Below are 24801 nucleotides of genomic sequence, written 5' to 3'. Positions count from 1 at the left end.
CCACGACCTACATAAGCGCAGAGCCCACACGAGAACACCAGCCGAATAACCGGGTCGACAGCGCGCACTCATACCCAGAGGCACACGCGCACTCATACCCAGAGGCACAGAAGCAAAAAAAGACAGATGTTTCTGGACGACTGCAGAGAGACCTGAGGCAGCACATGGGAATAGGGCAACTTGCGGAAAGAGCAGCCTATTCACAGACGGCGTTGGCTCTCGAGACGGTGACGACCGTGTAATGGCGTCGATTTCTATCGGTTCCAGGACTGCTGCCGACGGCGTGGGGCCTGAGGAGCCGGATGCAGGGAGGGCAGCGACGAGCAGGCAGGCACAGAATCTGAAAGCACAAAGCATCCGGCAGGATCACGCAGTTCACACTGACGAACGTTGGCGAATTTTATTCTGGTGGCATCGCAGCAATCCTCTCGATCCCAGCTGAAAAATGTGAGATCGACCAAGAAGGTGAACGTTGGTACCTCTCTACTGGTGCTTGCTGCAGCCATAGAATCCGTAATATGGAGTGGGTACAGCCTGCCATGCGGGCACAACAACTGAAGCGAAGTGTGGTGGGGCCGTCCATATAACAAATCCACTGGCGATGGCCCCTCACATGGCTGAGGGTGGCGGGAAGATAAGAATAGTAATAGAGCTTAAACCCGTGTGTGGGATGTACGAAGCTTGTCCATTTGTTGCTTAAATGTTGGTACAAAGCGTCAGGTTTGTTTCTGGATTGTGGGTGGAACAGTCCACTTGTGATGTGGGTGATGCCGGAGGTGGTGCAAAACTCTTCAAACCTGCCGGCTACAAACTGAGGTCCGTTGACACTCACAATCACTTCAGGCAGTCCCTAATGGCAAAAGATCGACGAAAAGGCCAGGATTGTGGAATTAGCCCTAGTCGAGTAAATAGAAACAACGAAGGGGTTTGCTGAAACTGTCAACGAAGATGAGACAACGTGTATTCCAGTAAGAATCTTTGAAATCCAAGGTCAAACGTTGCCAAGTGGCTTGAAGTGTGGACCGTGGGAAGAGCTGCTGATGTGGGGTTGACTGATGTTCAGCACGGGCTTGGCGCTGAGAAGTCTAATTTGCGGATCCAGACTGTGCCCGGTTCAATGACGTCGTGTCAACTGCTTGGTCCGAACGACCCGGTGATCTCGGTGTAGCAAACGACGCGCACATCAGGCTGGAGAGCCTGAGGAGGTGCAACATGCAAAACGGCATCTTGGTGTGTGGTTGAACGCTGCCAACCACTGCAGAAGCACTGCAACAGCGTCTGCAAATCTGGATCCGAGGCTGTGGCCTGGGAAGTTTTCTAACGATGAAGTGGAAAGCAACACGAAGCAATTGTGTCTTGTGCATCAGTTTAGCAGCAATAAACAGAGGACTCATCGAAAGTTGTATCTGGGCCTACGCGGAGGTTAGAAAGAGCATCTGCTTTGCCATGCTTAGAAGTAGGCCGATACACAATCTAATGTTCATAATGCGACAAAAGAAGATCCCACTGCTAGAGCATCTGGATTATGCGAGTTGTAACTGACTTAGAAGGGCTAAAGAAAGGTAGTAGAAGTTCATGGTCAGTCACTAAGGAAAATTTCCTGCCAGGAAGATACTGGTGAAACATACTGACACCATAGGTAACGGCGAGTGCCTCGTTTTAAGTTCGCGAATAATTACACTGAGCTTTGGTCAACAACTTGAAGGAAAGGGAATCAGCCTTTTAACAGCATCAATTTATGCGACAAAACTGTACCGATGTTGTAAGAGGAGGCATCCACATCCTAGACTACAGGTTTGGTTGGATCAGAATGAGCAAAGCGTCGATCAAAATCAAAGCTTCTTTCAACTTCGGGAAAGTACACAGACAGCCTGCGACTAGACAAAAGAAACATTCTTGAAACGCCCGCTAAACCAGCTGGGCAAAACAGGTGATTAGGACTGTGGAAGGGGGCCAAATAAGGGTCGGTCAGTTTCACTCAGAATTGTAATTTAATGTAATTTAATAACAGCTTTAAACTGAAACAGCACACAGCCAAACCTTTACAACTACGAGTTTCAAAATCCAATTCTTTCACGGCTGACGGTGTCCAAACAAGAAATCTTAAAAGCAACAACATAAATTTCAAGGGACTGAAGACATGAAGTTAAAATGGTAAATTATATATATATATATATATATATATATATATATATAATTATATATATGTATATATACAGGGTGAGTCACCTAATATTACCGCTGGATATATTTCGTAAACCACATCAAATACTGACGAATCGATTCCACAGACCGAACATGAGGAGAGGGGCTAGTGTATTTGGTTAATACAAACCATAAAAAAAATGCACGGAAGTACGTTTTTTAACACAAACCTGCGTTTTTTAAATGGAACCCCGTTTCTTTTGTTAGCACATCTGAATATATAAACAAATACGTAATCTGTGCCGTTTCCTGCATTGTAAAATGTTAATTACATCCGGAGGTATTGTAACCTACAGTTGACGCTTGAGTACCACTCCTTCGCTGTTCGATCGTGTGTATCGGAGAGCACCGAATTACGTAGGGATCCAAAGGGAACGGTGATGGACCTTAGGTACAGAAGAGACTGGAACAGCACTTTTGTCCACATGCTAACACCCTTTTATTGGTCTTTTCCACTGACGCACAAGTACATTACCTTGAGGGGTGAGGTGCACGTACACACGTGGTTTCCGTTTTCAATTATTGAGTGGAATCGAGTGTGTCCCGACATGTCAGGCCAATAGATGTTCAATGTGGTGGCCATCATTTGCTGCACACAATTGCAATCTCTAGCGTAATGAATGTCGTACACGCCGCAGTACATCTGGCGTAATGTCGCCGCAGGCTGTCACAATACGTTGTTTCATATCCTCTGGGGTAGTAGGCACATCACGGTACACATTCTCCTTTAACGTACCCCACAGAAAGAAGTCCAGAGGTGTAAGATCAGGAGAACGGGCTGGCCAATTTATGTGTCCTATGAAACGCCCGTCGAACATCCTGTCAAGGGTCAACCTAGTGTTAATTGCGGAATGTGCAGGTGCACCATCATGCTGATACCACATACGCCGACGCGTTTCCAATGGGACAATTTCGAGCAACGTTGGCAGATCATTCTGTAGAAACGCGATGTATGTTGCAGCTGTTTGGCCCCTGCAATGAAGTGAGGACCAATGAGGTGGGCGCCAATGATTCCGCACAATACATTTACAGTCCACGGTCGCTGTCGCTCTACCTGTCTGAGCCAGCGAGGATTGTCCACCGACCAGTAATGCATGTTCCGTAGATTCACTGCCCCGTGGTTTGTGAAACCCGCTTCATCGGTAAACAGGTAGAACTGCAACGCATTCTCTGTTAATGACCATTGACAGAATTGCACTCGATGATTCAAGTCATCACCATGTAATTGCTGAAGTAGCGACACATGACACGGGTGAAAGCGGTGACGATGCAGTATGCGCATGACACTACTTTGACTCAGTCCACCGGCTCTCGCAATGTCCCGTGTACTCATGTGTGGTTCATGGTAACAGGAGCTAACGCACCAACTGCACCCGCTTCTCCTGTGACGGGCCTGTTACGGACCCGTTTGCGTGCTACGACCATACCTGTTGCATACAGTTGGCGGTAGATGTTTTGCAATGTGCGGCACGTTGGATGCTCTCTGTCCGGGTACCGTTATACATACACGCTGCAGGCCTCAGCTGCATTTCGTCGACACTCGCCATAGATGAGTATCATCTCCGCCTTTTCAGAGTTCGAATACACCATGGTCACAGTTCCTACAACACTACACTATCACAGACGTCTGGTAACACGGTGTACTACAGTTGGTCTGCGTGCGGAGACGAACGCAGAATAACAATAGCAGCAAGCGCTACATGCGGACACTGCGACAGGTAGACCAAACCACAACAGTGCACTACAGCCACACTCGTAAACACGGTCGTCATCGTAAACATGTCCCTGCAGATACTGCTCGCCGACCGTGGCCCGTGTTTGTTACAACACGCAACTGAACGTCGGAGGTTTCAAGCGTCAACTTTAGGTTACAATATCTCAGGATGTAATTAACATTTTACAATGAAACAAACGGCACTGATTACGTATTTGTTTATATGTTCAGATGTGCTAACAAAACTAACGTGGTTCCACTTTAAAAACGTAGCTTTGTGTTAAAAAACATACTTCGTGAATTTTTGTATGGTTTGTATTAAACAATTACACTACCCCCTCCCCTCTCCTCACGTTCGGTCTGTGGAATCGGTTCGTCAGTATTTGATGCGGTTTACGAAATATATCCAGCGGTAACGTTAGGTGTTATATATATATATCACAACTAGGCGGAAAGCCTCAAGGCGAAAGTGGATAGAACAAACGTCTAAAGGCTACAATTAAATTACAAAATTTTTCAATATATTACCATAATCTTTTAAGGCATGAGGCCGCAATGCTTTCGCTTAAGGGGAAATTTTGAGAATAATGCTGTAAGTGGCTGAGGGCCCACAATTCATTTTCCAAAAATTCAAAATACCTTAGGTGAGACAGTTGGTCGGCCCAACTACACTTGGTCCGTCGGTAACCCAACCAAGACACAGTCACGGGCCGTCCGACCAAACGACTTGCTAGCCACCAATCTATACATAAAACACAAAGACCAAACTGTTACGGACGTGATTATCCCCAATGAAATACGTATTAAGCTGTCAAAACTACACACCATGTTGGACAGGGACAACAGGTGAGGAAAGGACGCTGCGTGAAATTACGTTTGTGGCCAGGGCAGGTAACCGGAACACTAACGGCCACAGGGCAGAAAATTCCGCGAGTACACTTGAATTTGAAATAAGGTAATATAGTTAACTTCACCAAACAGGAACACGGCCGGAATCTACGTCACTGGCCAGGCCAGGTAACCAGAACACTAACGGCCACAAGGCAGAAAATTCCGCTGGTACACTTGAATTGTAGTGAACCAATATAGTTAATTCCACCGGACGGTGTATCGATTTCACCACCACAAACACTCGGTGTTGCTCACAGGAAAAGCTCCCCAACAGCGAACCATCGAAATGAACGAAACGACATGAACGGACATAGCTTGGGTACTTAAAACACCACTCAACTTTGCCGTCCTCGGTCGCTGAGCCACGAAGCTCGTAGCGATCGGACAGCTCCACACCTGCTCCGAAACTGCGCAGCGACCGCCAGAGGACCCAGCTGACTGCACTGCACGGAGATATCTTCCCTGGTCCGCACCAACCGGCCGACTACCCTCAGAATGCCGACAACATCTGAAGTGGTCGTCAGTGGAAATAATGCCAACTACATGCACAACCCGAAAAACACTTTCACGAAGACCTGAACGCCTGAACGTCCGTTAGGACGACCGACCGACGATCCTAGAAGACCTTGGCCCGGCTTGAGTGATGCGTGGCGGCAATGGTCGGGCGAGCCATGTTCACGCAGATCTCACAGCTCCAACCGGACTGCACTAGTGCCGCATTCCTACTCCCCGACTGGCAGATCCGGACTGCGCTCCAGACGCGTTCCAACTGACTGGCAGCCCGAAATCGCGACTCGGATTGGCTTATGACAGACAATGACTGGGAAATAATAGCAGTCTAGCAAATGATACTACGAGAGGGGATATATTGATACGCGGTGAGAGGTGGCCGAGCGGTTCTAGGCGATTCAGTCTGGAACCGCGGGACCGCTACGGTCACAGGTTCGAATGCTGCCTCTGGCATGGATGTGTGTGATGTTTTCAGGTTAGTTAGGTTTAAGTAGTTCTAAGTTCTAGGGGACTGATGACCTCATATGTTGAGTCCCATAGTGCTCAGAGCCATTCGAACCATTCGATACGCGGTCTAGTGCCACTCACGGTCAGGCAAAGCAGCAACTCAGTGACACCAGTAATTTAAATTAACGCAGTGAGGTGGAAGTACGTTAAAAACAGGGTGTAAAATACATAATGGCGGGAACATGAGCCATGCACAGTTCAACATCCCTCCCCCCCCCCCCCCCTCAAACTAGCACCGATGGTGATATAACGAAATAAATTAACTAGCAGCTTCTAAAAGGCACAAGATACTGGCCCAGAAAGGCCGGAAGCGAAACACTCGGTCGGACACACCCCTGCAGAGGAAACACGCCCACTGGCTACCCGACATACCTGCTCTGGGAAGAGACCGATCTAAGTCCAGCAAGACGGCCAATTAACAGCCATTGCTAAGCCAGCAACGAAAATAGCGAGATACCCGCTCGGACTTCAACAACTCACAGGAAACATTGCTAATGTGTTTTTCAGAAGTACTACCTGAGACGAAAACGTCATTTATATAATTCAAGCCAATAAAGAACGTTTGCAAGTCAGCTGCACCAGAAAGCGCTGATATATGGCGGGTGGGAAGCACTACCAAATGGCATTCTCAAAAATCTGTAGAGAGCCAGAGGACTGCGTTGTCCTGAATGCTTAAACGAAACAAAACCAAAATATCTAGAACAAAAATAATAGCGATTTCCCAGGGGGAAGGCACTGTAAATGTCATCGTGTTTGTCAAATTTCGGAAAGTTCAGGATTGCTACAAGCGCCAAGACAGGAATGTTTCGGCCGCTATATGCCGTCAGTGTATGTCGTGATGTGCTCAACGTAGGTTTGTCAGGCTGTTAGTAACGATGGAAGGGCGGAAATTCAGGAACGACACTGATTTCCAGTGTCAAGTAGCAAAAGGACCAGTTGTCCAGCAATAGTGAGATACATCAAAATTTTTGTTGTCTTCAGATAGCACTGCCTGACCCGCTGTTAAAGTGTTGTTTTGTCCTAAGGACGCTGTAGAGCCTTGAAGACACACTGCACACTGTTTGCGATTTATACTTTGCATGAACGCTAGCAGAAGATGTTGCCTTACAATTCTGTAAGCACAATGGCCGTACGTGTCCCCATTTGCCTAAAGAGGCAATATACTTCACGGAAGGGACAATATTGGCGATTTTAAGGAGGATCACAGCGAGGGCACGACTTCACACCTTGTGCCTGGATCTGACACATGTTTACGCCAGCGCCTCACTTGTGGTCAACCGGGCCGCTGTTTACGAGCCGGAGGCGACGCTTGTTTGTCACAGCTATCTACAGAACAAATCGATACTGCATCAAAACTGCCTGCTGCGTTTCCACAGGAATCCTGATAGTCTCTCGAATCGCCATGATCTGTTGCAAGGAAAGATCTGGATACCTAAGAACCTGTTCCCGAATTCTAAGATCAGCTTCATTATGCGTGATGGCATCACGAACCATTGAATCACTGTCATATTTTCCGCTGTCATAATCTACGCTGACTAGAAAGGCATTGTAATTCAGTCACCCAGAGAACTTGACAAGTGTGGCTATCGCTAGTACCCTCACCTCATAATACTTTGTAAGCGCCTGCAGTAAGTCTTCAATGGTATCAGTTCTGGGTGGGACTTAGGGAATAGCTTGTAGCTTGTACCATAGCAAAAAATATATATATATATATATATATATATATTTATCGGTACCTTGTATGTGACGCACTGTAGTGTGCACACTGAAGTGTACGTGGCATTCCGTCAAGTCGTCCTTATCTCGTCAAACTCATAAAACCCGGCCGTTGTGGCCCAGCGGTTCTAGGCGCTTCAGTCTGGAACTCCGTGGCCGCTACGGTCGCAGGTTCGAATCCTGACTCGGGCATGGATGTGTGTGTGGTCCTTAGGTTAGTTAGGTTTAAGTAGTTCTAAGTTCTAGGGGACTGATGACCTCAGATGTTAAGTCCGATAGTGCTCAGAACCACACTCATAAAATGGTGTCACGAACGCAGACGGTGTAAGCGGTGGCACTACCATATTGTCCAGCATCTTGAGTGAAGTCATTTGTGCCATCATGACATGATTCATCACTTCAAGCAGTTGTAGATAATGAATATGAATACACTGAGTTCAATGAACTGCAGGCAACGTAACAAGCGAGTGTGGCTTGGCGGCGATAGTAACTAAGCAGTGCGAAAAATTACAAGACAGCGATTCATAGAGAAAGCACGAAAGGATGCAAGAGCAGCACCTGCAGAACTTAGATCATAGAGACCACTAGCTAGGCAAACGCTAGGGAAATAAAAGATAGACAACCTGGAAAAATAGCCAAAGAAGACGACAGAACAGGAAAAGAAAACAAGATGACTGTTACATTTGGGCGCTAGTACTTGTTGCGGGATATGTAGAGTGTAACTATGTACAGAGTGGTAAGGAGAGGTGGGCTGCAAAGTGGTGCATAAACGGTAGTCGTAACAAAGCTGAACAGGAGAAGAAATGGTTAGCGAACAAGTTAACACAACGAACAGAATATTTACTGTACTTGCATTTCTCCAAGTGTGTGAAGACTCATTATAAATTATGCACTAAGAAACAGAGTCCAGTTATCTCATTGTCTACAAGGTTGCAATGGCTCTGAGCACTATGGGGCTTAACATCTGAGGTCATCAGTTCCCTAGAACTTAAAACTACTTAAACCTAACTAACCTAAGGACATCACACACAACCATGCCCGGGGCAGGATTCGAACGTGCGACCGTAGCGGTCGCCCGGTTCCAGACTGAAGCGCCTAGAACCGCCGGGCCACACAGGCCGGCTGTCAACAAGAAAAATGCTTTCTCTGAACTAAAGCGCAAACATTGGAGTAGGAGCCGCTGTTTGTTAGTGTCTGTATAGGATCAAGCAGTGATTAGGCTGCTACTGCGTGTCAGGATATCTGGTAGCTGCCGGCCATCCTGTACTGCAGCAGCAGTGAGCGCTCGTGCTACAAGCCACTGGAGGGGTGGCTCAGCGGGCGTGCTCCATTCGGTCAACCGCATCCTGCTCCACCGTTATCAGTGTCTGATGAAAACTTGCAATTCCGTTGCCAACTTTGCACTGTGGGGTGGTATTGATATTTGACACCACAGAAGTAACAGTGCATTCGTTGACAAAATCAATAGTGGAAACAGTTTCAGAAAATAGCGGAAGTGTTTTTGCAAATGCAGAGTGATTACGTATAATTAATGTCTCGCAAAAGGAGCTGTTTAACAAACGGGTGTTCTCAGCCATCGTGAGAACATGTGATTGACGAGTTGTAGAACCACAGATTTTGTTCTGTACCATTCAACTCAAAACTGCCACTCGAGATATTACACCATTTCACTAATGGCATTAGACGACTTTTTACCAGGTATCAACTTACATAACAATTGATCGATGTGCGGCTCGCGGTCATGCCGTTTATGGCTCGTCATCTTGTTTCTGTCTTTCTGTCGCCTCGTTTTTCTTTTAGTTTGGTTTACTGACGTCACTAGGTTGCTGGTTTGCTTGCCGGTGAGTGGCAGCAGCGGCGCTTATCGATAAGTGCACAGTCGTACCATCTGTGTAGAAAACGACAGTATTTCCGGGTCGTCGTCTGTCAGGAGTAGTCGGGGGACGAGTACTTGGTCTTTGACCGTTTCTGGGCCCCGTCAGTTGGTCATCTTCCGGGCGTGGGTCGATTTCTTCCTTGTGCGGAGATATCGGGTGGTCAATGAGCAAGTGTTACCTCTGCATGGTTGGGTCCGAGCCAGTGTGACCGGGTCGCCGTGTCTCCGAGTTCCAAACGGACATCAAGGGAGTCTGGATGGAGGTTCAGTGAACTCTGGACAGCCACGACTCGCCCGCCCGATGCCGACACACGTGACTTGAACGGGGACGACCTTGGTTGGTCGTTCGGTCGGTCGTCTCATCGGACGACACGTATTTGGTCGCCACCCGCTTATGGAAACTGTGTGTGTCGACTTGTGATTTCTCCTTGTTGTTCCACAGTGTTTGGTTTTAGGATAGTCGGAGTTCTTGGTGCAAGTGTTTACGTGGAACTGTGTGTAGCTTCTGTCATTTGCACTGAGCAGTTATGGATACTGTCTGGGTACTGGAGCAGGGAGTCGGTTGGCTGGGACAGAGTAGCGAGTGTGAGTTTGCTCCCCGTGTTGATGCTGTCCAGCTCTGCGTGTAGTCCGACAGCCTTTGGTGCTTTTTTGAGTTGTTATTATTCCTTGGCTGTGTTTAAGCACCAATTTTGAAGACGTTGTGCTCCTGGTATCTTCGTCCTCACTGATAGTTTCCGCTGTCGTGCCATTGGTCGGGTGGAAGGAAATTGATTGATTGGTCGGTCCTTCAGTCGTCGCTGGGTCGGGTTGCCATCAGATTATTTAATCTTACTTTTGGCTGCCTGTCTCACCTAAACTGTTGTTAGAGTTTCCTATCCAGGCTGACCCTTGGAACACTTCTGAGTGCAAATGGCTCTAAGCACTATGGGACATAACAGCTGAGGTCATCAGTCCCCTAGACTCAGAACTACTTAAACCCAACTAACCTAAGAACATCACACGCAACCATGCCCGAGGCAGGATTCGAACCTGCGACCGTAGTGGCAACGCGGTTGCGGACTGAAGCGCCTAGAACCGCTCGGCTGGAGCACAAGATAAATAACGAATAAAGGTTCAGTGTACCATATGGGCTGGGACAATATTCAGCAGTTTACTGGATACTTTCTAATGACAATAGAATAGCAGCACCGATATACTACAGCTCTCTTACCGGTGTCTCTACTACGTTACTTGAAGAGTTTTTTTGGTGTACTTGTGTAGGACCCACTGAATATTCTAACAGATGGGTCAGTAGTGTGGTCCCAGTGCATCGTTACCACGATCATCATACCATACACTTCTTTAACATTTTGGCCAGAGTACTATAATTGCTATGGTACATGCTACTCCTGTGACGCCAGGGAAGCACGAAACCACGTTGCAGCGGATTTGTTGAATCAAGTACTGAATTCACCAACTGCGTCAGTCTCTATAATACCACCGTGAAATCTATCCTATTTCAGGAACCGAAGGAGTGATAATCTCATGATGAGGACTATATGGCGAGTGCTATAGTGTCTCCCAACTGAGTTGGAATAACTTCTGCATTCCGACATTTGCGATATGGGGACGTGCGTTAACATGAAGCAGCAGCATCACCTTCGCAGTTTTCCCGGAAGTTTTGCCTAATTAGCAAGTCGTAATTTGTCCAGCGTTGCACTATAGCGTTCCCAAACGATGAACAATGGGCCTCGGTATTCAATGAACAGGATGAGTATCACCTCCCCAGCAGATGGCTGGACCTTGAACTTCTTGGGACGAAGGGGCGATGGACTACGCCACTCTCTCGTCGACACATTCTGCACCAACTACATCAAACGGGAACTGTCTGATTGCGCCACACAAATACCAATAGACTTCTTTTAGGGATAAGTGCCCTGTTTGCCTATGCCACTCCATTTCTCACCTCCTCTTTGTTTTGTTCAGAACGTATTACTTTGCTTCTAGGGTAGCAGAATTCCCTCACTTCGTCTACTACATTGTTCCCAGTTTTTGTGTGAAGTCTGTCACTAATCTTTATCTTGATTCACCTAATTACTTTCGTCGTTTCTACCCATTTACTGCTCAGATATCTTGTAAGGCCCAGTGTTTGGTCCTCATATTTGAAACTTCCCCTTTGAACATTTCTACATGACTGTGCTTAACCTGACACACAATATTTTGTTAGCGCAACGCAATCTGACTTTCAATAATTCGTACAAAAGAATGGGCCCTGACTAACATTAACCTATACCTTTCACAAATCACTTACCTCACAAAAATCTTCGCTGCTCAAGCTACTGCAATACAGCGAGCGCCACTACTGCCAGCTAAATAAAACATTCAAACTACTGAAGGCACTAACTACTGATAGGGATAGTTAGCAAATGAAAGATATTAATAGAGAACAAACAATGTATTTACCTTAATATCATCACAAGTCATAATATATATATCAGTTCATGACAAATTGCAAACCTCCGCCATCTCTCTCCCCACATCCACCACTGCTGGCGGCTCACCTCCAACTGCTCAACGCTACGCGCTGTTCACAGCCAGCTGCCGCTGCCCAACACTACAATGGCAGACAACAATGCAAACTAGCCACAGACTGCACACAGCACAGCCAGTGATTTTCATATTGAGCGCTATGTAACGTTGCCAATAAGAAAACATAAACAGCCTACTTACATAGCCCCCATGCTCCTCACAAAAAATTTTACAAAATTTTTTTTGGGCAGTGGCCAATAATGATTTGATAAAATTTTTCATAATTACAATAACAAAGAAATCAAATGCACACACTTATTGATACAATGTTGGTCAAAAGCTAAAATTTTCTCACAGTTTATAAAGACAGTCCTGATCATTCATTACGGTAATCACAGGTTTTTTTTCACAAAGTCTCATTAGTAAAAGAAATTATACACAGAAGTAGTGGATTTCCATGCAGTCATGAAGAAGTAGTGTTGTCCTTCCAACGGAAAGACAGTGCTGGCTCTTGACATGCTGACAGGTAATGGACCACAATGGAGCAAACCCACAGCAGAGTCATTCGAAGTTTTGAAGAGTATTGGTAGGTAAGTCATCACAGAGCGGACCCACTGTAGTCCTGGTAGAGAGTATGGTATTGGTGGGCCACCTGAGGTGCAGACCCACTGTAGTCCTGGTAGAAATGGCCAGCAGCCATCTGTTGCGATTGTGCAGGTGCACATTCACCATCGAAGAGTCTTGCGGAGAATATAGCAAGTCCATAAACCACCACTTGTGCACTCACAAAGTTTCTGGAATTGTCCTTAGATCCAGCAATGCTGTTATCCAGTCCCTTGCTGAGTTATTAACGCACGTGCAAACACTCACAGTCCCAACTTCTCACATATTATCCATATACTATGACCAACAGAAACGTGTGCAGTGAAATGTAACTAACAAGTTAATAATATCATGAACTGGTGACAATTAAAATTTTATAACATAAGAATACAATAACAAAGGTACAAAATACATCATTAAAAACATAACAATATAGATAACATTTGTAGTACCGGCTTTACAAAATAATAGATATAGACATATACATCAGTGTTACAGGAATTATGACATGAGTACATACATAGAAGATCAGAATAACTTGCGAAACATCAACTTCACACATGAGTATTTAAACAGAATGATTAATGTCTAATATCTTTACAAAGTAAATAACATATTATTAATGCCAATTATATTTGAGGATAACAGTATTCCTCATCATAGTGAATGTAGCTTAATATTAAAAGAAGAAAAAATTCTATGAAACTACACAGAGACAGGAAGAAAACAAATACTCAAGGGTACACAAACTCATAGTGGGATAACACCAATAGGAAAGGACAGGGTTCGTTTTCAGTGTAACATTTGGTACTGCAGTCCAACCCAAAACTTCATATATCTTTCCTCTTATTTCATCCTTTGTTTCCACCAAAAAAAGTTCTAACTAAGCATGCTTTCTGTGTTTATATGTTCACACGTTTCTTACCTCATTTTTATTTTCCATTATCTTACCTCATCATTTATTTCCAAGAAAATCCTACCTAAACCTGTTTTCTCAATGCATTTCTTCCAATTCATCGCAACTCATTCTCTTAGAGGCTACCCCCTCTTAAGCTAACTTAAATCTACTGAGCTCAGATGCTAAACTAAGGGACGAGGCAATGCAGCAGCACAAAATAAGTAACACAAACAGCAATGACCAAAAAATTGGAAAATTGCAAAGCAAGCTACAGTAAATCTAAATTAACAGATAAAATGCAAAATTACAACTAATATGAGCCAATGAGCAGCAACAAAAAAAAATCAGTTGTAAAACTGGCTTAACAGAGTAATGTAATGTGAAATTTAGTAGCACTATGCCTGGCAAACAGCAACAGCAAATGCAATAACTTATATCTAAACATGACATAGCTCAAGCAGAAAAAATAATACAGTAAAAACAACAATGCAGATAAGGGAAATGTATATTCACATCTTAATATCTATGTAATTAAAGTGGTGCACCACAACAACTTATTGTAAAAGAAATATTACCATGTACTTGAAAAGAATATTATGTATGCAGTTACTAGTTCCTTCTTATTGTTCTTTCCTTTCCAAGTGCTCCTTTTTTAAAGAATGTGGATCATAAAATAATTATTTAATAGATCTGTTGACAGAAAGTGTTCACATTAGCAAATGCATTTTATTTTATAAAAGCAATGCTACAACACAGCTGGAAACCAGATATCAAGTGAAATAAGCAATTACGCAAACCAAAGCATAAAAACATCATTCAATAGTCATGTGGCATTTCGTAAGTCAGTAGCTCTCAACTCTCATAGAAAGACACTTGTCATAATCAGGTGTGCAGATGTACGAATATTTCCCATCAATTCATAAGCATTTCAGCAATTAGCACAAAGTGCGAGTAATCATATGTTTTCAAGTAACGAGGGTGTCGCATTAGCGATGAAAGGCACACCCTAATGGCTTGTTCTCCAGGTGTTTTCCTGTGCTCTGAAAGGCACGCGCTAATGGCTTTTTCTCCAGGCGTCTGACACAGCTGGGTGCCCACGACGCATTATGTGTAGGTGGTCCGTTAACTTTCTTACGGAAATATTTACGACAGCAGTTTCCGCTACAGAGACAGTCGCATATAAAAATATTTCACAGGTCAAGAATTTGCGTTACAAATCTGTAGAAACAAAATGCTATTGATATAACAGTGTCCAAAAAAAATTTTCGTCTGCATTGTAATACATTCCCGAATATACACACACATTTCATAACTCTTAAAGTACGTTTCTTGGTTTCCAACATCCTTTTCATAAATCAGAGTCCCTAAACACTACTCATTATTCCTTACCTCATTATACATATACATATTCGTCGACACTTCTTCAATATTTCATCATGAGAAATACGTAGCATAATAAACATTCCTCAACAACATAATACACATCGTCGTCGTAATAATAACATCATAACACCTCAGTCAAATCTCAAAATCGTCGTAACTTCCTCCAATAATTTCTAAGCCTAAAAAAATTCTCTGCTCATGTCAAAAGTGTCAGCTGCCTCAAACGTACTTTAAAAATTATGAATCCATACCAAATACATCATTCAAAGCTCTCATAGTATCACAATGGGTCCGAAAAAATATGAACATTTCACACAGTACAGACAAAATACAATTTTGTAAGTGTGAAGTAATCCAACTCTGTAATTGCGTAAACATATGTCACTGATGTAATACAAAAAAGTTTATCTCTCAGTTACATGATCAGATAGCTGTGTAATTTGTGTGTTAGAGAAATATGGTACCGATGTGTAAAGTTGTATAAGCAAATACCATATTAGCTAGGGTTCCTTGTGGTTGCCACACACATGGTACACAAAGTAGGCGTGTACCCCCCTGAGGATTAATGTAATTATACCCTCAGGTGCTACAGATTATTGCAATGGAATGAAATGTATCACGGAAAACTTTCTTTATAATTCAAAAATCTTTAAAAATAAATGTTTTAAGTATAAAATTGATCACTCAAATACGTGTACTGTAGCGCTAAACTGTGCGTCTTGTAACATAATCTCTGTGGAAGTGTCGTAGTTATCGTCCTCCGAAAGCTAAGTTCTGCAGAAGTCAATGTACTTACCCCATCAGAAACGAAAGTGAAATGCTTTGTGTATAGATATCATACTTATTACGCTTATTGCCGTGATGAAGAAAGTACTGTGCTGTAACGTATTGTTGTGCTGCAGAAAAGGCTGTCTCATTGTAGCTATACCACAAAAGTTACTATTAAAACATGTTTTACTTTCCAGAATAATACAGAAAAACTGTGCAGAAATAAAACAGAAACACTACAAAAGCAACATTGTAAATTGTCACACATTAGTAACGTCGTGATAAAAATCGTGTAGCTGTCACATAAACTAATCACTCTGTCGTCTGGTATCTCACAGAAAGTACTTTAAACCCAGAATGTATTTTCAAGTAAACCAAAATGTTGCATTAAAATCTCATTAGCAGTACCAATATAGTATGTGTCCTAAGTATGTAAGCCTGATAGTCGTTACGTAATCGTGCAACTAACAAGCAAGAATGTACAAATACAGCACTGTGTCGTCTGTTCACTATAACAATGCATTCGTAATTTCTGTTTAAAAATGTTCCCTAGGTTCTAGACTGGATATTTAACTTCAAACATTGTTGTATGTTAACAGATTCTAAGTCTGACAAAGCATATTAGTAATGTGAAGCGAAAAATTTTATGACAAAGACTAAGTTAAAAAGCAGATTATCTTTCAATAAATGGTTTTACCTGTGAAATGTGGTACAATCTTTTACTCTTCCTAGTGCACAGAGTTTCAACTTCAAAGCAATTATCATGTTGTATACATCGGTAAAGAATGCTAAAATTTTTCTCAAGGCTAGCATCTTATGTTATTTTTCTCGGAGCGAGCGGGCGCACGCGGCTGCCTGCTGTGCGGGTCATTGTCTGTTTCTTTGTTGGCGCGCGTCGTTATTCGGATTTGGAGACCTAACATCTACAAATTCACCTCCTCGAGAGGGCCCTGCTCTGTTTAAATCTCGCCAGTTCTGATGCAATTCAGGTCTGTCGTTACGATCATATCGTCTGTCGTCATGTCGGTAGATTTGATAGTATCTTTCTTGTCGGTCACGTGGTGGAGAATTTCTCCCTGAATCGTAACTGCGCGCTGGACCGTTGCGTCTGAAGTTATTCTGTCTCCCTTGATAGTATTTATTTTGGTTCCCATATTGTCTGTTTCTCTTATTGTTTCTGTGATAGTCATTACCACGGAGAGGTGATCTTTCCCTGTAGTTATTACTACTCTGCCAACGGTTGTCATACGGGTGGTGTCTGTTTTGGTCACGATTTGTGTTTTGAGAATAGCCTTGTCGTGTCAAGTTATTACTTCTTTCATCGCGGAATTGCGACGGATGTGACCTGTAATTGTTGTGTTCCTGGTTTCGCGTTCCGCGATTGTCAGTGTCAATTTCTAATTCTTGTAACAGTCCCTGAAATGCTTCAATGTCGTCTTTGCAACGCCCTGCCAAAATAATGTGTCGTAAATGTTCAGGTAATTTGATTAAGCAAATGCGGATGAGTTCTGAGGGGCTGTATGGGTTTGACAGGTACTGATTCTTGTGCAACATGTCTTCAAAATATTTCACAAGACTGGAAAATTCAGATTGTTCGAAATGTTTCATCATTATGATGCCATGTTTTACGCGGTCTTGTGTGGCTTGAGACCAATATGCTGAGAGGAAGGCATGGTAAAACTCTCCTTCACAGTGACAATCGTGAATGACCGATCGCATTCTTACAGCTGGTTCATTCTCTAAGTAGCCACACATAAATTCTGATCTGTGCTCTAATGACCAGTTGGGAGGAAAACAATGAGAGAATTGATGGAGCCACGCTTGTGGATGAATGTCGTTGCCAGAATTCTTAAATGTTTTGAATTTACGTGTAGTAATGAACAGCTTATAGTCAAAATCATCGTGTCGGCGAGTAGCATATCGGTCATTGTTACGTCGTGTCGGCGGTTCCATTTCAAAATTCGGTGCACCTTGCCTATTTCTTTCATAACTTCCGAAATGCGCTGTGTTATTATTTTGTGGCTGTTCCGTATTTCTATCTCCCTCTTCCCGTATTGGAGCGCGATTGTCCTCTGAAATACGTAATTCTTGTATTACCTGTGTCAGCTGATCTTGTACTTCCAGGATTTCTCTTTGGTGTTGCGTATTAATTTGATTCAGATTTTGTTTCAGTTTCCTAATTTGTTCGCACTCTTCTGTGTCATTAAAGACTACCGGTTTTGTGTCATTCAGATTATCATCTACCTTCGTAGATAAATTAGTGAACTGATCCGAAAGTTCGGCTACTTTCACCGATAGTGTACTTATTTCTTCAGTGTGTTTTTCTGAACCAAGTTTCAGAGTATCTACTGTGTCCTTAAAGTTTTCCTGAGTTTTTGCAAGTTGCGTAACCGAATCGGTAGATGCAACTGAGTCAAATTTAGCCCACAAGGTCTCATGATTTTCATGAACAATGGTTTGCAGCTCTTTTATGGCTGCTTCGTGATTCTGTAATGCATTTTCATGCCGCGAAAAAATAGGTTGAAAATGCTCACAAATTTGTGTTTTTACGTCATTACAGACTTTTTGACATTTCGATTCAATGTTATGTAACTCAGTAGTTAAATCTTCACGCGTTTGTTCAAGAGTTTGTTCCAATGAGTCTAACTTTTGAAGCTGTTGCTGTGTTTGTCTCTGGTGTTGTTCCATTGTGTCTAACTTTTTAAGATTTTGTTCCACTGTGTCTAACTTTTTAAGATTTTGTCCCATTTGTTTCTGATTTTGTTCAAGTGTTGTGTCTAACTTTTGTAGCTTTTGTCCCATTTGTTGCATTAACTGTAATAACAATGCACTGGTGTCTGAAACATGTTCCTCAGTGCTTTTCGGCAGTGAATTTGCACCGGCAACATTGACATTTTGACATGCAGAAAATGTGTCTTGACTTATTTGAGAAAACGGCGAGAACCCAAAACCTGAGTCTACAGTATTCGCAAAATTGTGTCCTGTCATTCCCGATTCCTGAGGCAAGCTGTTGCCGACCGATCGATCGATAATGCGTCCCTCTTCACTAATTGTTTCACTGTCCACGCCATTGTTTGCCGCCTGCTCCATTTCCCTATGAACAGTTAGCAAATTACTACTTTGAATGTCTGTTAATTCATTACTCTGCGGCGCTATCACACTGCTTTCATTTTCACTGTCATTTCTCAGTTTACTTTGGAGCCTAGTATTACGTTTTTCACACGCCATTATTGTCACAGTATTTCACACGACAACACAGAAAAACACAATTTGAAGAGCAAAAATAAGAGGACACATTAACATAGCACTGAAAATAATATCTAGTTAATTGCAAGCGCAGCTGCGAAATACTTGGTGCAAATCTACATGCATGCCACAACTGTTTTACTGTACAACAATGAAAAACTACAACTACAAAGGAAATTCTCTCTATGATTACGCGCTACCAATAAACAATAGCTACACCAATTACACAAACTACAAGAAAAAATCAGAAGATTCCAGTGAGGTATCCTCGGCTAAGGGTCGACATATGAAACTTCCCCTTTGAACATTTCTACATGACTGTGCTTAACCTGACACACAATATTTTGTTAGCGCAACGCAATCTGACTTTCAATAATTCGTACAAAAGAATGGGCCCTGACTAACATTAACCTATACCTTTCACAAATCACTTACCTCACAAAAATCTTCGCTGCTCAAGCTACTGCAATACAGCGAGCGCCACTACTGCCAGCTAAATAAAACATTCAAACTACTGAAGGCACTAACTACTGATAGGGATAGTTAGCAAATGAAAGATATTAATAGAGAACAAACAATGTATTTACCTTAATATCATCACAAGTCATAATATATATATCAGTTCATGACAAATTGCAAACCTCCGCCATCTCTCTCCCCACATCCACCACTGCTGGCGGCTCACCTCCAACTGCTCAACGCTACGCGCTGTTCACAGCCAGCTGCCGCTGCCCAACACTACAATGGCAGACAACAATGCAAACTAGCCACAGACTGCACACAGCACAGCCAGTGATTTTCATATTGAGCGCTATGTAACGTTGCCAATAAGAAAACATAAACAGCCTACTTACATATTCACTGAGGATAGCTGTGTCATCAGCAAATGTTACCGCTGGTGTTCTTTCACCTTGTAGTCCTATCCCATCAGTGGATCTTTCTTTTACTTCCTTCAGGGCGTCCTCAATGTATAGGATAAACTGTAGGGGTGAAAGTCTACATCCCAATCATAACTCTTGGTTATTGTACGTACTTAGGCTACATTTCTCTTCATCCCTGAGAGTTTATGGGGGTTTGTCTCATAATTCAAAGCACCTACCACCATTCTCAGACCCCACACGATTTTTCATGCTCGACAGTTCTTATGGAACTGTCATAATTTGTTAAAAATTCTTGCTTCCATTATAAACCGCAACTTCAAGACTGTCTCTTAGTGACTTTATCATTCCTAAAACCAATCTGATCATCAGCTATCTTTAGTTGCTATCTCGTAAACCAATTCAGATTTTATAGTATCTTCTCTGGCTATCCTGAAACACTGTTGCAGTTCTCGCGATCTTTGTAGTGTGAGATGCAGCATTGATTCAGAGAGAAAAAGGAAGGAAGGAAGATATGTTTTATCTTCCCGTCGACATCGTGGTCATTACAAACCGAGTCAAGCTTTAAGTGTGATGGAGAAAATCGTTCTGCCTTTTGAAAGGTTGCTTAGAGCGGTTTAGAGAAAACACGGAAGACCTGAATATGGATAGCCGGACGCGGACTTTAACCACTGTTATCACGAATGAAAATCCTGTGTGCTAACTACTGCGGCTTGTTCCACAGGAAACGAAGCAGAAGTTTACTGTAAACGCCCGTTCGTTTTCAACAGTGCTTGTGTGTGACATATATGTTTCGCACTGCGTATCTAACCGCAAACCGGACGGTTAAATGATAATGCCGTTCTCGACGTTTAAACATCAGAGAAGTGACAGATGTATTATGAATGGTCAATTACTTATACAATGTACGAAGTTGTTTGTATGCCATGTGGCGTTCCTACTAATTGCTGGAAGTGCACTGTAGCATATAATAACTCTGCCGATTCACAGCCGCGGAAAGGACGAACACGACAGCCGAAATTGTCACAGGAACGTCAGAACAACAACGAAAAAACGTGATATATTGACCATTACGTCATTATGAATTAACTGTCGTGCCAAGGATTTCTAACACAATGATGACTTGTCAGCCAATGCACCACTTACATGACGTGCGAATGAAAGATGTATGTTTCATAAGCAACACACGTTACTCCTCGACAAAGTCTCTTTTGAGGAATACAAACTTGGCCCGACGATCCTCCAGCTTTCTCATCCGAGAGGAAAAATTGGTTTTGTTAAACTCTGCAAAATACTCGCTGACTTCAACCATCTCTTTCTCATTTGATGAAAATTTCTTCCTAACAAGTTCCAGGTTAGGGAACAGGAAGAAGTCACTTCGGGCTGCGTCCTGTAAATAGGGTGAATGAGGAACAAATTCAAAGTCTCGTCATGGGCTGCTCATTCTTATTGTTATTGCATTGTTATTTCTGGTTTGTGGGATGGTGCATTATCCTGGTTGATGAGCACATTTTTGAATGTCACACTTCGTTTTCTTTCAGCCAAAGCTACAATAAAGGATAAAAGAGTTCAGTTACGATTCTGCCTTTTCCTAAGTAATCTGCGACGATTATTCCTCGGGAATCTCAAAGAACAGTGGCCCTCGCCGTACCAGCTGACGAATTCCTCTTTGGCTTCTTCGGAGCACTTTCACCAGCCTTTGTTCATTGTACTGACTGCCGTTTTGCCACTGGTGTGTAGGGATGGATCCAAGTTTCATCGACACTCACAAATCGGTGAAAAAAGTCGTGTAGATTAAGAAGGGAGGTGGCTAGCCACTGTTTTGAAATGTGCTACACGCACTTTTGATGGACTATGATCGATCGCGGAGCCCACCTCGCACACAGCTTCTTTATAGCCAATTCTCCGAGCAGGATACTGTGCCCACGCTCAGCTAAGGTGGCTACAGTCTCATAAATTAATCGAATTCTTATTTGGCGAGCTTGCATTACTATATCATTCCGTATCATGGATCGTATCTACCGTATCAATTGTTTTCTTTGTGGTGACCTCATTTGGGACCGCCGGAGCGCGCTCCCTCTCAGGTGCTTGTTCGACAACGTTTAAATTCTATAATCCAAATGTAAATGGTCTTCAGTGATGGTGCAGAGCTCGTGTGAACTTTATGCAATTCTGTTTTGAATTGTGGGGTAGACCAAACCTTGAAATGAAAATGTTAAATAACACCACGAAACTTGCTGGGATTCGGAGAGCTTGAAAGTAGATGCAAGGTTCATGAGCTCGACGTATTTGGGAGAACCTAATATATTACCTGACTCTTCCAGGAATTTACTATCAGAGAATTTTAATGCCATAAGATTTGTAACATTAGCAAACGTCCTCGCTCATAGTAAACAAACCTAAGAATAACGGACTGCTACTCACTAGGGCGCATCTAACTCCTTTGTTAATCTTATCAATGTCCCGCACTGACGAGGTACTCAAGAATCGGACTTTTACGGGGATATTCTAATCAATCTCCTTCCTGGATGAAGTTTCTCCATTGTATCTCAATCAGCTGACTGCCCCATTGATGGCTTTATATGGCGTCCCATTTTAATTCTTCCAGGACTCACGTTCCGAGATGTTTAATGGCTACGAATTTCCAATTACTCATAGTCTGTTCACATAGTGCTAGCCTCTGTACCAAGCGTTCACTCTCCGCATGTTTTACTGCAACTCGCTACAGTCTTGTAGCTTTGTAACGTGCCTTAATCAGTAGTATAATCCGTGAACATCATCAGAGATCTTCCAAAGTTTCCTATGACATCAGTTACGTATGCCAGGCAGAGTAGCGTCTTTGTAACCCTCTCTTGTGGTGCCTACGAAGCTACATTCACAACCGACTACTTCTCAATGTTCCACTCAGTAACCTGAATACTGTTGTTATATTCACTTCCGGAACTATGAAGGAATAAATTTACATCAGTAAGAAAGGCTACAGTTATGCGCATTTGTCCCATGAATTTTTGCAGTGGGATTGACTTGCGTCGTTATGGATGGGTTTTTTAGTTGTTGTGGCGATAAACTGCTGCTATAAGAGTAGGATTTCTTTCGCAGAATATAAATAAAAATCGTAAAGGTATCCAATAAATTTTATGTTCTGTGGCTTTCCTGTCCGAGTTTCCAGCAAATGTATTTTGTTTAAGTTAATTCATGTACTTCCTGTAACCATTTCCAACAATGTAAAAAGTGAGTTCGTTGAATACAGATAGTAACTACTCTGTCAGTTTATATCTATCCAAGCTCTTAGCACCACACAGTCTTTCATACCTTAAACGCTGTTACAATGAAGTGTCAGTAAAATGAACAAATTGTAGGGAAACAGTATGAAGAGTCGTGGATTTTCCGAGTTACGAATAATTTCAGATGTCTGTTGAGCATATCAGTCTATGTAGCCAATAAGACCAATCATTTCTGAATGTTTGGTATGTTTCCGAACCGTGGATACTCTCACTCGCTGTGCCCCCTCAAAAGCTAAAGTAAAAACCATTATAAATAAATAATTTATTCCTCACACACATCAGCATAATGATCATCACTATTACAGGTTCCTACTATTAACCATAGTCACAATTACGCGCAAATCAGACATGGCATAAAGCTGTAGCATGTTTAGATTTCGCGTAAACTGTGAATGTGAATGGTAGTTTACATGTGTATGTATTTGTGCACAATGAGGGAAGCGCAATGATGAGTGCAAAGCAAGACAGGCAGAGCAAGAAACATGCGTGTATTACACGCATTGTCATCGTAAATAGATGTATTTGTGAATGGGAAAAATTCATGAAACGCGTCGTGCTACGCTTGAAGAAACGATAATGGTGCATAGTTTTATTTTTGAAATCATTCACTTTACGTAATCTTGATCATCATACATTTGTCCGGTGAGCATTTCCAAAAAATAGCAGCTGCGATAGCTTTGTCATTTCCATCGAAAACATTTGTATTGTGCACGGTTTGTCCTGGATCGGGCATACCAGTAAGTGCTTGGATCTTCTTGAGCCTCGCATCCGCAAGAGGTGTCTGCGCTCTCTGGAAGGATTCCCCATTTGTTCAGGTTGGTCTTGTATCGGGGGACGCCACTCTTAGGCGGTTGAGGGACCTCCATACAGGGTACTTAAGTTGGCGCCAGGAGCTAGTTCTTCTTTCGGTAAGAAGTCTACGGGCAGTGAGCTCTTCCATGTAGCAAGCCGAATTGCCTCTGGTGCTCCCTCCAGTGGCGCAGTCCTAGAAAGGAAACCCTTGCGGGATTTAAGGAGGAATCTTGCTGTCTGATGACCATACAGAGGATGTCGGCGGTCATTCTCCAGCTTTGTTCCCTCATTGTCTGCAGGAGTGACCTTCCGATTGATGGGTGGGGCTATTCCAACAATCGGATACAATTTTTGCTCTGGTAATCGTGATAAGCGCTACCCTTGAAACACTAATCAGTTGATAACCCTGGACTGAAGTTTGTTTCAGTATCAAAACTATGCATAACTTCCTTTAAAGATTCCGACAAAGCCAGTACACATAAAAAATAACCAGCGAATTTTTACACTGTTAAATCACTACCGTAGTTTACGTGCCCAACAAGAAAGACGTAAATTCGTTCCACAGATTAAAATCTGGTGTGAATGGTTCCTCATTCGACTAAGTCTTGGAAACCGCTGCTTGCGCTATCGTATTGTGTATCTCGAAGCTGGTATTTGCAATCCATGTCTTTGAGATATAAAAAAAGAACTTTTTTGTATAATCTAGGAAGCATCTAGAACAACAAAATAGAAGTTCACATTAAACGAATGTGAAAAGGTCATGGGATACCATCGAATATCATGTCGTACCTCTTTTGTGCGGTGTAGTGAAGTATGGACACAACAAGTCGTTGGAAGTCCACTGAAGAAACATTGAGCTACGCTGCCTCTATAGTCATCCACATCTGTGTTGCCGGTATAGGACGTGACCTCTCGATTATGTCCGGTGATCTGGTTGTCCAAGTCATTTGCTCGAATTGCCCTGAAAGTTCTCCAAACCAATCGCGAACAACTGTCGCCCGGTGACAGTACATCGTTGT

This window comes from Schistocerca piceifrons, chromosome 5 (assembly GCF_021461385.2).
Source record: "Schistocerca piceifrons isolate TAMUIC-IGC-003096 chromosome 5, iqSchPice1.1, whole genome shotgun sequence".
Lineage (NCBI taxonomy): Eukaryota > Metazoa > Arthropoda > Insecta > Orthoptera > Acrididae > Schistocerca > Schistocerca piceifrons.
Note: the sequence above shows the minus strand (reverse complement) of the source record.